At 35.6% G+C, this 15,901-nt stretch overlaps 1 protein-coding gene across 4 annotated transcripts in view; it reads left to right on the top strand.

Moving 5' to 3' along the window:
- The window catches only part of SOX6 (SRY-box transcription factor 6), a 372,529-nt gene that overhangs the window by 39,778 nt on the left and 316,850 nt on the right, over positions 1-15,901 (top strand). For all 4 annotated transcript variants that reach the window (XM_088057366.1, XM_088057365.1, XM_088057364.1 and 1 more), the window contains exon 2: positions 15,462-15,532. The gene's annotated coding sequence lies outside the window, so the exon portion shown is untranslated. The remainder of the gene's footprint in view (positions 1-15,461; positions 15,533-15,901) is intronic.

The raw sequence follows: 15,901 nt of genomic DNA, 5'->3' as shown, positions 1-15,901 counted from the left end.
TATCTGCTGTTCATCAAAAGAACCAATGAAAATTTCATTCTAACTGGCAGCCAAGTAGCTAGAAAAATAAAGACTGCTGATGCCAGAGTATGAGCAACACAATAATTTGCTAAGGCTCATATGCCTGGCTGTAACTTGATCATATATGGATCTATTGATGATATTTTAAATTACTTTGTCATGTGACTGACTTGCAGTTCTAAATTCCAGGAAAATATGACCACTGAGTTGGGTGAAAAATAGCATAGTTTGTTCAATACAGACTTTTTCAGCCAGATGGAGATGACAGTGCTTGCTAATAGGTACACAGGAAGTTGAGAAACACATATTAGAATAAAATAAATATATTTTTACTGGCAAACATCTGCTTCTTTATTTTTTTGGGGGGGGGGGCTTAGAAAAGGATATATTTTGTCCCATATAATTTTGTATTATAATTAATTATTAGGAGAAACAAGGAAAAGGAGGAACTTGCTTCCGGAATTAAACAGTATGGAATAATTTTTGACCGGACCCTGATAAAAAAAAAGATCCTTGCTGGTTATACTGTTAAGGATTTATTTCCTTATCCTTCATTTATTTTTCTCTCCTTCCCTGTTCCTTGCCATTAAATGGCAGGATTGTTTTAATTGTTCAAAGGAGAAGGGATTGTGGACGCTGCTGGAGTGTCAGCTTCTCTACCTAAGCCTTGCTGGCTTACTGAGCTTTTCCAGTTCACTGGTGCAAATGCAAGCATTGAATGGCTCATATACAGCTCTAATTCCAACTTACTTGGCAGTTATTTCTTGAATGTCCCAATTTTACATGTGATTAGTTTTTAATTCTTAAGTCATGACATAAAATGTGTATATTATATTACTATAAAAGTCTGTTAATATGTAGGGGATGATTAACTGGAAGTGCAAGTTCTGTTTTTTCTGCTACATCAGTGTGCAACCACTGTCTTCTGTGGGGACTCTTGGTTTTCAGCTGAAGACAGAATTCATCCCTAAGTGAAAAAAAAAATAAAAATCGTCATGCAGATTTTTAGGATGTGACAAGAATAACATTACAAGATAGATAACTATAGCAAGGCATAACAAGAAAACTGTGTTTCTGTGAAAAGCAGACTGCAGTTATTTCTGGTCTGATCCTGGTTTCTGATTCACAGTTTTGAAGGCCAAAACATATAGAAATGAATATATTTGTGCCTGGGAAGGACTTGGGAAATCTCTGCTGGTCTTGTTCCTATTTGGGTAGACAAGACTAGGGCCAGATGAAATATATTACTCTGTTTATATCCACCAGCTTCTCAGTTGCATTAGAACATAATTGTAGGAACAACCATGCACTGGGCTCATGATGAGTTCATCTGCTTAACAAAAAATGTCCATTTTTTAAAGCTGGAAAATCAATCTCTATATGTTCAAGGAAATTAGGTCTACTACTGTCTCGTGTCATTTCTTGTACAGAATTTGCATCAAAAATATGCCAGAATATGTCACTTTTATGAATGGTAAACCGCCATTTTTATTAGAATAGGCAAAATAAGGACTGTATATATATATATATATACACATGTATATACGAGTATATATACGTATAATCATATATATATGTTTTTTTATTCTAAAATGAGATGGAGATATTAGGTTGTCTCTTTTTTTGAATGTAGACTCTATATCTAATTACTGTGTATCAAAGCAAATGAAGATCCACTGATTTTGAGAAATAATAAAATTGAAGTAACACATTGCTGAATCTGTTCTATTGGGTTTGGCCTTTTCTAAATGCTGTGAAATTTAAACCAAATTATTAATTCCACTGGCCTGAAAGCACCAGCATCTTTCCCCTGCAGAGTTTTTCTGATGTTGTAGCAGTTGCTCAAGATTCTAATGTGTGAGTTGAATGATTTCTCTCTTGTTATGCATTTTGATTGGATTGATCCTTTTGGGGTTGGTGTACTATTATCATCACATTGCGGTTGTTACACATCACTGTGATGAAATAGTTGGAATAACAGGGACATGCCATAATGCTTTTGTAAGGTAAAGGCAGTAATCTGATTAGTCTTCCTGAAAGTAAATACTTTTCATCTTTTCACTTGTTGGTAGAGACTTAAAAAAGTCATGCTGGCACTCAAAAAATATGGGCCTCTGACTTGGTGGCAGTTTGTTACTTGTTACAATATTGTTGGCTGTGATAAAATTAAAGGGGGAAAAAGCAGTGGGAAATAAATAAATTGCATTTGTTTTTTTAAATCTCTGATGTTAGGAAATCTGCTCTGAGATCCTCTATAAAAATAAGGATGTAATGTGCAGTTTGTTTTTGCCAAGAGGGAGATATAGACTCTTTGGAGTGTCACCCAATGAGGATGACACTCTGTAGTCAAATGTTTATTTACTTGCTCATATATTACATTTTGCCTGTCTGATGGCTTGTCTAATAAGGATGAATGTGATTGTGATGCCTCAGATTGCCTTCTGCACCCACGGATCTCTTCACCAAATTGACTGTTTCTAATTTCTCCCTTATACTCGTGCGGAGATATATTTTTTGTGTGATTATATATTTTATACATTTTTTTTTGCATTTTGCTATTATAATTTCATGAAACTTGTTCAGAATGTTGTTTTGTTGTGGGACTATCCTCTCAATGTTACTTGCAATAATAGCTTCTTTAATTTCAATCCAAATTTCTTAGGTAATTTTCTTACTACTTGTTTCATAAATTTTTGTTCAGTTTTCTGTGTGTACAATTATTCAATCTTTTATCCTCTTACCTGTAAATTACCCACCTGTTATTTCTATTTTTTTAGCTTCCCAATTTCTATGTGTGAAGACTTAGATGGGCACAAATTCATGTTCTGGTATGACCATTGGATTTGAAATCCTGTGTTTTCTAGTATATATACATATATTTTTCTGGTTTCCATGCCATATGCAGTGCAGCTCTTATTTGTTTGCTCTGGAATTTGTAGCTGGCATTTGGGATGTATTTCTATGCTACACTATTTAAAAATGTATATTTGCTTGGTTTTTTTCATATATTTTCACTGACTGGGGAGCAGTTGACCCATTTTGATGCCAACCAGGTCAATAACTTGTATGTTCAATAAACAAGTCTTTGAGAGAAGCATTTATTTCCACCAGGGAAAATATATAAAGTAAATTCCTTAGAGCATATGTTCCAAAAGATTTGCATCATTTTGTATTCTTATAGGATGCTTGTAGGTGAGGGACAATAAATGTAGACCTGTCCTCAGAATTCCTAAGAGTAACTGAAATGTTTAGATTTGAGAATCTTCATTCAAATTCACTTCAGTTTTGATTTCTAAGATTTTTGGTTTTTTCATGCTATTGATGCTGTCTGGAGAAAGCTGAGAATAACATCACTACTGCATAGAAATATTCAACTTCTGATACAATTTTTTCTGGCAGAGATGACAAAAACAAGTGAATTAAAGGCAAACTGCAAAAGACTCTTATTAATGCTTTTGGAAGTATGTTCCATTTTCTCATCATGTTTTCTTTTTTGTAGAAAGTCTTGTAAACTAAGAGCCAAAAAAGAAGTCTAGAATCTCTCAAGATAAGTCCATATTCCCTACTTCTCCCCTTGTTTTTCAGGCTTTCCTACATTTAGAGCTGTGCTCATACTATGGAAGTATGTGCAGACACTGAGAAAAAATGTGGTAGGAGAGTCTAATGTGAAATTTTCTTTATAGTGTTCTTCAGAGTATCATTGTTCCTTTTACTTCTAATAATTTGATTTCTGGTGGATTATTAGTTTGATTTCAGAGCCAAGAATCTTCAAAGAAAGTGATTTCCAAACTAGAGGCAGTTCACTTTACCCTTAATAGCCTAGATAATGCTTTGAATAATCAACACAGAGGTAATGCAGAGAAGTGAGTTTGGTAAGAGGCATCTTGTATGTGCAGGTGAGGACATTAGCCAAAGGTGAAGACATTCCTCCTTTCTACCCTGGTGGAACTTCTAGGATAAAATTCAGATTCTGGTGTGTTGAAATTTCCTTTTGAGGCTGTGTTTTGGCAAGATGCTGCCTTGTTGCTTATAAAGTGACTAAAGTGTCTACCAAATGCAAGTGCCAAGTCAAAATATGTTCTGTATTTTGGTAATTGTGCAGAAAGAGCACCAGATGGTTCTGATGATGAAGCGCTTTGGGTGGGATCATCAAGTTTTAATGGATGGCAAACTCCAAAAGCTTAATTATCAACCTCTCTAGCAGCATACTTTTTATTGGAATGGACAAGTTATTTTCAGAGACAGAAAAGAAATAACTCTCTATTTCTTTGCATGTAGCTGAATAAAACCCACTTAGCTTCTCTGTAGGAGTATCTGAAGCTCAGAATACTTGGGCCTAATAGAGAGGGTGCCAAGTTATGTTTCCAAAGTGGAAAAACTATGTTATGAATAATACTGTTTTTGTTTGAATAGTTTGATATTTTCTCAGCATGACCAGTTTTCATGGTGTGTTGCTAATGTGTAACTCTCCTACAATATCAATATATCCTACATTTTGGGTTCAGGTGTATAGCAGTGTTGTTTATTTTCCACATCTAGTCTCAAATGGCTCAAAAGTGGTCTGTTCTTTTAGAAAATTTTCCTATTGGAGGAATTTAGACAGGCCACATTTAGAGCAAAAAAACCGAAAAGATTAAATAGCAGATCACATAGCACACTTTTTAACTTCTGCAGTGTTGCTTGATTTCATAAAGTAAGTTCATTCCAGCTGGAAGTGTTGATTGATTTGTTTCTGTAGTGTTAAAATTTAGCTTTTAATTTTAATACCTCCCATTCAAAGCTGGTAACAGCATAGCAGTAACTTGCATGTTGTAATCACAGAGGCCTTTGTATTTATTTGAATGAAATTTTCTGTGTGTGATTTTTATTTATTTATTTTTCTTTTTCATTTGTACGTGTTTGCTAAATCTTAGTGATGGTAGCATTTGCTTCTAGTTTTCAGACAGGAATACTATTACCCTTGCCTGAAACTCTGGTTGTTATTGTCACTGAAATAATGGAAATTTCACCATTGACTGCACTGTAGTTACAGGGTCAGGTTGTTGAAATACATCTCAGATGAGGCATTTTTTGAGATAATGAGGCCAAGTACAGCCATCACTCACACCATCCAAGTACTTTGGCTTCTGTAGAACAGGACTGGATCTTTGAAATGCTGTAAAATTTCAATTCACAAGAATGTGAGAATCCTGCAACTGATGTTGCCACATAACAGCAAGTAAAACCACAAGGGCCTAACTGGTTACATTTTCAGACCATTTTATTTTATCTGCAGAAGTCAGGTTTTAAAAATTGTTGGGACTTGCTACAGAGCACAGCTGCTTCTCCATGTAGGGAGAGATATCAAGAAGAATATAATGTATGATTGATGGGAGACTCTCTTGTTGGCATTGAGCCACCTTGCAAATTTTTTTATATAATTATCTGTTAATTTTTGTAGGTGCACTTAAGCAACTTGTGATGAGTTCATCTCAAAATCAGAGTCAACATGGTTACACAGAGGATTCATCTGACTTTTGAGAGTAATGTAATTTTTTTAAACTTAAAACTTTAAAAATATTTTAGTAGTATTTTTACTGAGTTTTACAAAGCTCTATATGACTTAGACTGGGATTCTGCTGTTTCTGATCTCATTAAGTAGAATCTTATTCTCTGATTTTCAAGGAGCTGACTTGTTTTTTTACCCACCATAGGACACCAAAATTAGAAATGTGTATTCCTAGATCTTCAAATTATGGCTTGAAAGTTCCACAAATTTTATGTTGGCACTCTGTGCAGAGGAAAATGTCATCCAGCTCTAATATTTTCAAATATTTATCATCTTGTAAGGTCCTTTAAAATTTCTTTAGGAAGTGTTATATAGGTGCAAAATATATTCTTGTGGTGATTAATAATAGTAATTTCTGGTGGTGAATTTTGTGGTGAATTGCCAGGTAATTATAATTCAGTCAAGTTCTAGAAATTTCTAAGAGGTTCATTACTTTTTTGGGATGAAAGAATAAAAGGAAAAATCCCAGATCCATAGAAATATTTGTTGTTCTGTGATAAAACAAGTACAGGAGAGTTTTAACCCTGTGTCCCCAAAATAGCTTAGGGTTTGCTATAATTCTTTAAGGGACCATAATTATTCACACTGAATAGCGTGTCTGCTGATATTTTGAAAATTCCTGTCCTCTGACAACTGTAGAAATTTTTCTAAGTTTACTTATACTTAGGTGGTTGACTTTGCAGTGCATTCTGAAGGGTTCAAATGCCAGAAAAGAGGGCAGGGTCACCTGAAAAAAGGGAAATTTCTAGCTCAAAGAAGCAAATTGTGTCAAGTTAAAGTAAAATAGAGGAATTGGAAAATGATACAATAACAATAAAGAATAAAAAAGAAGACAACCTTTGTACTTTATGGGTGCCAGGGAGTAGTTATAACTTGTGCTCTAATGATTTGTTGGATGGGTGTTACTCTATTGTTCACTGTGGTGTATATTAAAAAGAAAATGGATAAAAATACCACCCTAAAATTCCACAGCAGGACCTGCTTCATATAGCACAAGAGAGAAACACATTTGAAATACTTTCTATAAAACTTTCTTTTTAGAGAAATATAAGTTATTCTCTCTAAATTTTTCTTTTCTTCCTTTCTTTCGTTTAGTTAAAGCAGTGATAGGATCTTCTAATGGGACATGTCAGGCTGATGAGTTAATTTGGTGAAACTTTTAGTTTTGTGAACTTTTTTGAGTGTGAATTATTTTTTTCTAAATTTTCTTTTTTTTTTTTTAGTAAGATCAGTATTCCACTTACATTTTTGAAATATCACATGCAAAGCACCTAGTAACCACCCCTCTAGCCATCAGCTTTTCATTGCTGCCTGCCAGTATCTTGCTGAGGGCAGGTGCAGGTAGCCTGGGGCTCAGAGATGTCAAGCAATGCTGGCAAATGCCTGGAGATATGGTTTTATATGACTATCTAAAGACATTATGACTATCTAAATCATTTTCAGCACATGAGAAAGTCAACCCTTCCCCCAAATTTGCCTTTAAATTTGTGGCTTGGGACATTCTGTCCTAAAGTGCAGGGTAACTCTGAGTTTATTAATATGTGATTTCCTATAAACAGTACAAAAACCAGGCTATGAACAAAAAACTGATCTTTTTGGACTGATAGAAAGTAGTGCTTTAGTTTTTAACCTCTTTGACTTTAATACCCAGGACTGTGCTTAAAATAAAATGGAGGAAGGGGTCATCATATCATTTTTTTTTGATGGGTAGCGTTGCCTGCAAGAATTTCTATCTGTGGTGAACATATTTCAGTTCTGGCTTCAAAATATCTTGCAGAGGTGAATTTTGCAGAAAAAACAGGAAATACATATCTTTAGATGATAGGCAACAAGTATTTATCAAAATCTCAATTCAAATTTTGACAGAAATGTCATAAGTGAAAAATCCAAAGAAACTAGAAAATTCCAAAGAAACAAATCCAACTACACCTGGTAAAGTTTCCAAAGGGTGAAATCTTATCAAACTGATAGTTTTACTATTGCAGGCAAATTTCTGTTTCAAGGTGTACTCTTTCCTTAATTAACCCATTTTCTTATTGTTTTTTTAACTAATGAAGTAGTCATCCTTTAGAAGACAATGAAAGGAGGTCACAAGGTTTTTATTTTGAGGGCTTGATGAGATAATGTGATTCATATTTTTTTGGGTATGATCTATTTGTCCAACAGGTGAGAGTTAATTATCTTCAGGACTGATAATTGTAGATAATCACAAATAGAAGGGTCCTTTGGGCAGAATACAAAGCAATATCCTTGCTGCGGCACTCTGTGCCACCTGGAACTTGGGAAGAGTTTTCCCATAGAGGATGCACATGTAAGGTGAGATCCTAATTGAATAGATCCTGGAAGAAAGAAATTTTATTTACTTTTCTAAAATTAAGTTAAAATTAGAGCACCTGGACTTCCTTTTCTCTGATATTACTGTCAGGATAAATGAATTTCAAAAATGGGAGCTGAGAGGGGAAGTTAGTGTACGACTAACTAAAAAAAAAGGATTTTAGCTATAATTATTATGTTCAGGGTTTCAGGGAAAGAAAACTCTGAGATATGTAGTAAGGAGGTTTTGTCCCTCAGGGAATCCAGGGAAGTAGACCTGAAGGCAGACATTCTTAAGGTCTTCTAATTGATTTTTATGTCCTACTTAACTAGCTTTGAAAAATCTCAGCTTCATTTACATTGGACTCTCCAATAGAGAACCCCAATATTTTGTCTGGATTAATATTGCTTTCACTGGGAACAAATTACACACTTATATTGTAATATTACAAAATAGACGGGTGAGAAAAATTGTTGGTTTGTGTGCAGCTGGCTTGTCTCCTTTTTCCTTTTCCCTTTTTCTATTCTGTTTTCCTCCTTTTTTTAAAAAAAAAAAAAAAAATTAAACCAGCAATCTCTACTTTTTTTTTGTTGTTATTTAAGTGCACTATAGTCGGGGCAGGTTGAATGTCCAATTGTCAGGGAACCACCAAATCCACGTACTACATGGGATAATTATGCTGGAATTTTAAATATGGTGATGTGTTCCTACACAATAGTATTATTGTTGATATCTCTGAAATATCAGCTAAACATTTCATCTATCTTACCATTTTTAACTCTGGAAAATAGCAGTAAAATGGTAAAACTGGGCTTTCAGAATTACCATTCCCCCTGCCTTCCCCATATATATATATTATATAGATATATATAATATATCTTTGCTCAAGCGCTTTAGTTTCCTGTTACTATTCCAAGCCTTGTCGATGCATATGTAGGTGTCACACTATAAAAAAATTTTACCATTGGGTTTGCATCTGGTAAATGTAGCACAAGTGCAGCCAAGTAGGTGTTTAAGCCAAAGTGCAGTGAAAGTACCTGATGAAAAGATGTATCCTAAACCCTTTCAGTGGCCTGAGTGCAACAGCATCAGGCACTGAAGAATGCTCAGTGACTCAAAGCCTCCCAAGCTAAGTTTCAGCTCTATGTGTTCTCAACTCTACATAATTCTTGATGCTTTGTTGGGCAAGGAAAATACAGTCATGGAATTTTTTTTTCTTTTTCTTTCCAGAAAGACCTTTCCTTTTTGCTCAGAAGAGGTCATCACTTATATATAAAATACAAATATATATATGGGTAATAGAAAAAAAATGGAAGATAAATAGATACTTGTAAATATAGACAGTGGATTTGCATCACAAATCATTCTGTTGTGTAACTGAATTTCAGTTTAGTCCAATCCAGAGCTCATGAAGCTCATGAAAGAGACTTAACTGCATGGTGAATTACAGTTTGAATAGTATTTTATACTTTTTATGCTGTTGTTTTTCAGTCATATGATTGAGCTGACAGAACATACCCTCTTTTAAACATAGTAAGCCAATTCTTCAGCAAAATTATTTGAAACATTGGTCTGCATATAAAAGAGAAGGGAACCTGACACATTATGTATTCAAAAGATAAAAGGAGCTAAAAACTACTGGAAGTATTGTTAATTTTAGTACAATTTGGCAAGAAAAAAATACATCCAAGTGGTAAGCTAACAGCTCCTGTATGTGTATTGTTGCATAAAGATAGTATTATATAATGAACAAAAATGTTATTATTTTGTGTTAAAGTTGCATCCAGAGAACCCTTATGAGACTGTATTACAGTCGTGCCAGGAGACCCTGCTATTGTTGCAAGTCCCTGTACAACCGTAGGAAGAGATTAAAAAGCTGTCATTTGACAGGGTGAGAGTATAGTTGAGCCCCAGAGAGAGAGAGAGAGAGAGGGGAGAAAAAGAATGACCAAATATTATATTGCAGGTCAATGCCAACACTGCCCTTTCGGTCTTTGCGTGGTTGTTTTTTGCAGGGGTGTGACAAAAGTGGGTCTCTCAGAGTGACCCTGGGTATCGCTTCCAAGCCACGTCCTCTGCAGCCCACAGCTTCTCCAGGTGTAGAGAGTAACTCTGGAAGTGCAGTTTGGATTAGCTGTAAAGTTCACTCTGTGTACTTGTTACATCCTTCTAACAGCACCACTTACTGCTTGGAATCCTGGCCATACTTGTAATGCTGTAACTTTTCATTCAGGGCTTAATTTACCTTGCAGTGCCTTCAGCACATGGATCTGCACATGGAAATGCTACAGAAACAGGCCTGTTGTGAAAGCTTGCTCTGTTTTCTTTAATCCAGTCATATTGATCAGGAACGCCCCAGCCTGTGGCTGTGAAAACACCGTGTAGCTCGCCAGAAGTTCAGAGGCGTTGTTTGTGTCCCGGCACACTCTGTGAGTGGCAGTGGGCTGGTGCAGGAACTCCAGGGAAATTTGAGTCCCTTGATGTGGGAGCAGGGAGCCAGCAGCATTTACCACCTTTCCCTGGGCAACAGAGGAGGCTTTTGCTGTCTGCAGCCGATGAGTTATAACTGGAGTTCCTCCTCTCCGTTCAGCCTTCCAAGCAGTGTGGTGTATGTCTTGTGGTTCTTATCTGCTCTAAAGTATGCACACAGTGCTTATCAGATCTGGAATGCTAGCACCCTGCCTTTTATATGAAGGAATAAATGCATATTTAGGTATTTCTTTCATCTGCGCAGTGAATTAGATGTTTTTGGTGTTTTCAACTGTAATTTTAGTGGTAGATGTAATAATACATTAAAATTAGTTGTTGGAGATATGCAATACTTTTTTTCATGAAAATCCTTTTTAGATTTCAGTTGATGCTGTGCTATGAAGTGATACTACATATATTTTGTATTCTATGCTCACATCCTGTAATAATTGGATGCTTTATAGATCTGCAAGCAGACAGCAGAGAAACCTTTCCGAATTGCCTGCTGAAGATATTTACACAATAACACAATTATTTGTTAGAGATGAGATGATAAGGAGCTTTTATAGCCAGTTATATAATGTAACACTGCCAGATAATGTGCCACTACCGAGTGACACCCTTTTGGGAAAGCCAGGGAACCGCAGTCTGTGGAATTTGGCAAAAGTGGTGATGTTTATGGGGCTCCATTTTTTAAGAGGTAGTTTACAGAAACACCATGGTTGTATGTATTTGTTGACATGTTTTTTGTAGGCAGATGTGGGGTTGCTCTAAACTGGAAGTTGTGTAGTTTACGTAAGTGCTAACCAGAGCTAAACTGGATTAGAGTGGGTTTGTGGCCAGTCATCTCCAAGTGTAGGCAGAGTGGGCTCATATCTCCCTGCAAAACTGTGGAGATGTAGCCTGTTTTAGATACTTCTTTTGAGCCTCGTTTCTGTAATAACAGCATCACAGCTTCTGGGGTGTAGAATTGTAAAGCACCTCTGCTACAGAGGGAAGAAATACTAGCACCTTTTTGTGTTATAAGGAACTAATAAGCACAAAGCAACTTCTGCTGAAGGTTGAGCAGAAAATCTGTAACAAAAGCAGCAACTGAGGACAGAGCTTTGGAGACCGATTTTTACGCTGTATGTGCCATGGTGTGGTTCTTACCTCACTATGACGCAGCATGTGTTTTAAAATGACCACTTGTGTAACAGGTGGTGTGCTCTGATTCCTTCCTTGATGGATCACTTGACTGCAATCTCTGTTAAGGAGTACAAAGATCCAAATGATGATTACTACAGAGGGACTACTTTAAAATGAAGAGAGATAGGAAAATAATGTAGTAGTTACTTCAGTTTGGTTGGGGTTTTTGTTTATTTATTGATTTGGCGATTTGTTTTTGGTTTTTTTTTTTGATTATTTATTTTATTTTTTGGCTATGCATAGAATCAAGAAGAGTAAAGCTTTCAAGAAACAAGCCAGCAAAGGCAATAAAATACAATCCTTGGGTGTTTCAACAGAAGTGAAACAAAGGGAAGCTAGGAGGAATTTGCTTGTAGTGGTTAATTACTGTGTTTGCTTTCGTGTTTCAAAATGATCACATATTAAGAATATCCCATGTGTAAGTAAAACATTTTTCATTGAACCATCATGAAAGAGTGTCATTTACCTGAATAAAGGAAGATATTTAGAAATGCAGTTCAAAGGTTTTGCATTACAATCAGCCTACTGCCTCCTTCATTTTTGTGATTGTGTCTTGACACTTAGAGCTTATTAATGATGTTTTAATTGTGAAATAGTACACATTCAAGGGTGTGAAATTGTTATGTGATTCAGGCCCTAAATGTGTAGCTTCATTTAAGTTTTATTCCTTTTCACAATTTCATATCATGCTATAATTCTGAAAATAGTTTTTTAACAGGTTTCAAATGATACATATTTTAGTCCTAGCAGCCCACAATGATAGGCCACATTCTCAAATGGTATAATGTGATGCCATGCTTTTTACTAAATAACTGCTTCCATTTTTTGCTTCCAGGCTTCCTTCATCCTCACTGGTGACTGTGCACAGAAAATACAGGCTACCTGTAGCAGCTCTATCTTAGAAAATTCAGAATATTTTAATTAAGCATTTTTTAAAATTAGTAATTTTTTTTCTGCTTTCCAAAACCAATGACAATTTTTTTCTGAAGATTGAGACCTATCGGAATTACTGAGAGCTGGCTGGGTGAAAGGATGACTATTTGATAAGTTATATTTGGCTTTTTATGGAATTTTCCTTGGTTCATAAATAAAGAGTAAAAAAGGTCCTACGGCCATTTAGTGATGTTCATAATCAGTTTTATTTCCAGTGTCAATATATGCTTAGCTGTTTGAAAATTGAGTTATTTTGAAGGATTCTGTTAAATTGTTGTATGACTGCGTGTTATTCTTAGGTCAATGAGAAGTGGTTAGCTTTAGTAACTACCAAAGGCACCTGAAATCAGAGTGTAAGTTGGTCTTACAGCTTTTTTTCCCCCTTTTACTGGGGCATTGGGAAAGCAAGTCTTTGATAAGGATGGTAGCAGTCTTCTAAAAATGCAGAAATTGCAGGTATTCTGAATGTTTTGAAAGCACTTCAACCGCAAAATATCTGAGTGAATTTTCTGCTTGGATTTGGACCAATTAAAACTACAGAATATTTTAAAGACAATTTTGTCCTTAAATTTTGTCCTTGTATATATTTATGCAATATCCCTTCATCTGTGTGGTTGCCCACAGCTCAACTTGAGACATCTAAAGTGAAAACGTAAGTGGTTTTATCAAAATGTTAGTATTTGATGGACAGAAAGTTTTCTATGCAGATAAGAAAATGGGGTTTATTTTCAGTTTAAGAAAAAGTACTTGGACATCTGAAACTAATGAAAGTGATGGAAGCTATAGAATGTAGGAATACAGGTGTAAGAGAAGAAAAAGTAGTTAGCAACTCCTCCATCTATTTAGGTCATGTGGTTTACTTTTATGTGTCTGTTAGCTATGTTTTCTTTTGAGCAGAGAACTGTGCAAGGTAAAATCAGTCCAGGCAGTTAGAAAAAGTTTTTTTTTTTCCATGTAAATTCTAGATAACTCATATTTGAAATGTCACTGTGAATAACTGTTTCTGGTAGATTAGCCTGTTTTCAGCTTCTTCCTTGCACTCTGCTTGTGTTGCTGGGTATTACTGAACCCTTCCTGGATTGCACTATTTTACTCAATTTACTAAGGGAAAGTGGTTGAAGATGTACAGCCTGCTAAATGCAACAGACACCTCTGCTCTGATGAGTCCATTTTGAACAGACTGGGCTCTTCGGGGCTGGGCTTTTTCCCCCCACCCTGCCCAGCTCCATAATGGATAAGCCTGAAGCTGGTTCACAGTTCTGAGGTGCTATCTGAGCAGCAAGCCTTCATTTGCTCGGGATCACTGGATACAGTTAGCCCTGTTCTGCCTTCTCCCTCACTTGCACTGTTTCTATAAGAATTAAGACTTCACAAACATTTTGTTCTGCAGGATTTTTTATCAAACTAAACTTTTTCCCTGGTAGATTACCAGAGTGCTAAACCTAAGTTTAAAATTTTGTATGTCTAACCTTTCCCCCTAATTGCTTGCCCAGAATAAAGGTTTGGTGCTTTGTTCCGAAATTCTCAACATGAGGTGGTGTGCATTAAAGTGTATTTATACTTTCAGATTAATTAACTGTGACCTTATGAACCACTGTCCTTGTTTAATTGGTGGCTCCAAAACACACTAATGGCATAAATCAGCTGATAATGAGATTCAGACTTGCTTTTAAAATATATAATAACAACACTGCATTGATAGAGCAAATGAGATTTGTTGACTGTCTGTTGGTATTACAGGAGAGAAGACACAATTAAATGTGTACTTTCAGGATGGGGGAGGGCTTGGTTGGAATGAATAATATGCACTTCAGGGTGGGTGTATGAAATAAGGAGGATATTCTGCATCAAGATAAGTTTGGTATTCTCTCCTTGTCTCTAGGCACTGTGCAGTACTGGCTGGTGCACTTTAGGATACAGAAATGTTGTGGGAAGGTGTTCCTTAAAGATTACTGGGGGCTAGCAAAAATGACAATTTCATCTTTAAATATAGTTACATGTTTTTAAACTGAGCTTACACCCACTGTTTTATGAACTGAAAATTAATCAGATAGCTCTCAGAGAACAAAAAGGGTTTGACCTAAACTAGTTGCCCAGGCTCCATTACTATTTTCAGTTTAATGTTACCCATATCCATCCTCACATTTTGGAAAGAAAACAAGGGCTGTGCAACAAAGTTTCTTTGTTTTCCTAAGAACTAAAAATGTGCTGTATGTAGACCAAACAATAAAAATAAACTACTGAACTACCTTCTAATGCATGGGGGTTCTGGAGAGAGGAAACCATGGATATTTAGAGGCATAAAGTGAGTCATTGTGCTAGTTAAAGAATTTTATAAGGCGAGCTCTGTGGGTTTGAGTTGCATCTGTTACCTTTCCAACTAGAACTGAGGGGTATGCAGGAAAAAGAATGTTGGATTTAATCATGCCTTATAGTGACTGCATTGTACTTAGGCTAAGCTTCTAACTGGGATCTAGACCATAAGAGAACAAAATCGTTAGTCTTTCTTCTTTGTATAAATTTTGCCTTAGATGCATTCCAATTAAATGACCTAAACAATAATTTTACACCAGGTAAGCTGCAAAATGCTGTTAACAAACTACTTAAATAAAAATAAAAAGTAATAAATGTTCCATAACACTTGAGAAAATAAAAAAGGAAAAATCTCCAAGCCAGAAACCCCCTCACAGCTATTTTCCTTATTAAAAGATAACCATGCTTGCATTTATGACAGTTCTTAGAAGCCATAATGGGCTGGGTTGCTATGGTGTGAGATGCAGAACAATGAAATAATTGTTTCTCTTGCTGTTGGCTTCCTGGAAACAAATTCTGTGTAAATTACTTGGCTGAAAGCGTGACAACAGTCTTGTGTTCTGTTTTATTTGGCTCATGGTTAAAAATCATAACTATTTTGTAATAAAAAAAAAGTAACATTTATCAGTTCTGGGCTTTTTCTTGTTTAAACTTCTTTTCCTTTTATATTTTTAGGTCAGTTTCATGAATTCAAAAGCAACTTACCAGTGATTTCTGGGAGCTGAGGCTGATTTTCTTGTGTATTTGTAAGTATTTATTCTTTTCCCTGTTATGTGCATCTTTCTAATACTCTTTTGACACGGGGAATGGAAGCAATTTTGAACCGTCACTGTTCGTTTAACAAGAATTTGACTTCACTACTTTAAACTTCTGGTAGATTTTTTTTGCTACCAACTTATGCTTCTGCCATTCAGAGGAGCTACAAATACTGAATTAAAAGTAAACATTTATTATTTAAAGCTTTATTTTGTTTTTTTTAATAATAATGATGGGAGAACAGCTTACAGTAACACATCAATTATGGCTCTTGCTAACGACACCACTGCATCATGTTTTTGCAATGAAAATAATTTCTAGAGAAGAATTGGGGCTGTGACTCAAGACAGACAGGAATT

Source organism: Pseudopodoces humilis, chromosome 7, assembly GCF_049639895.1.
Source record: "Pseudopodoces humilis isolate 2021_Gansu_Grassland_sample_001 chromosome 7, ASM4963989v1, whole genome shotgun sequence".
NCBI lineage: Eukaryota > Metazoa > Chordata > Aves > Passeriformes > Paridae > Pseudopodoces > Pseudopodoces humilis.
This window is presented reverse-complemented; position numbering and strand designations above follow the sequence as displayed.